The sequence below is a fragment of the Mesoplodon densirostris genome, chromosome 5, assembly GCF_025265405.1.
Source record: "Mesoplodon densirostris isolate mMesDen1 chromosome 5, mMesDen1 primary haplotype, whole genome shotgun sequence".
Taxonomy (NCBI): Eukaryota; Metazoa; Chordata; class Mammalia; order Artiodactyla; family Ziphiidae; genus Mesoplodon; species Mesoplodon densirostris.
Genome location: NC_082665.1, coordinates 48496746 through 48497595, shown reverse-complemented (window position 1 = coordinate 48497595; position 850 = coordinate 48496746). Strand labels below are relative to the sequence as shown.

The window sequence follows — 850 nt, the reverse complement described above, 5'->3', positions numbered from 1 at the left end:
TAAGCATCATTGAGTTCTGCAGGATTCTGGCTAATGCTAGGCTTCATCAGAGTCAAAGGTTTTAGATACTATAATAGGTTTTTATAAAACAATATCTCATCTCTTTCATAAGAGACCTTTAAACACAGCATTGATTCTCATCTGCCAGAGATGGACCCTGTGCAGCTCTGACTCCAGGAGTGTTATTAATTGTACGACCTCTCAAGGTCTTTTTGATCCCTGAGCACCTATTATTCTATAACAGATTGAACACACTGTTTGTTAAAATTTACCACTATGTAAAAAACTTTATCAGTTCAGCTCATCAGTGTGTCATACTTCAGAAAAGGCTTCCTCCCAGGTATTAATTTCACAGTGCAATTTCAGAGTCTAAGGGTAGTGCCTCAGTACTTTTTTAATTTGTGAGTTGCAATTTTTTCCTGTATTCCCGCATTCAATCTGGGCTGCCACAATCAGACAGACGGAAAGTGTGAGGACACTTTTTTCTTGCATCTGTAGTGGAAACCTTAGCACACAGGAGCTGCTCCAGGCCCATCAAATAGATGCATCTCAGCACTTTCTTTTAACTTGAGTCCATAAGCCTCCCCATGAGAAGTGCTTCAGAGAAGAACTGGGCTGGGGGAATTAGACTCTTGTGAGTCTCACTTCTAATAGGGGAAAAATTTTGCGATGTACAATGAAGGAGTGGATCAACAAACATTTAAAGGGAATTGTGACAAAATACTTATGACATTTAGAAAAATAAATCGGAAAAATTAAATTTTGAGTCAATAAACAATGGGGAATCTTCAGAGTACTAAAAAGAAAAACTTTAATGAATCATATATACATAAAACAGTGGGAGTTACAC

General features: G+C 37.6%; 1 non-coding gene across 1 annotated transcript; it reads right to left on the bottom strand.

Moving 5' to 3' along the window:
- Positions 1 to 417: 417 nt before the first annotated feature.
- On the bottom strand, positions 418 to 548 carry LOC132491476 (small nucleolar RNA SNORA31). The gene has a single exon (XR_009532692.1). It is a non-coding gene; the product is annotated as a small nucleolar RNA SNORA31 (small nucleolar RNA).
- Between the last annotated feature and the right edge of the window lie 302 nt (positions 549 to 850).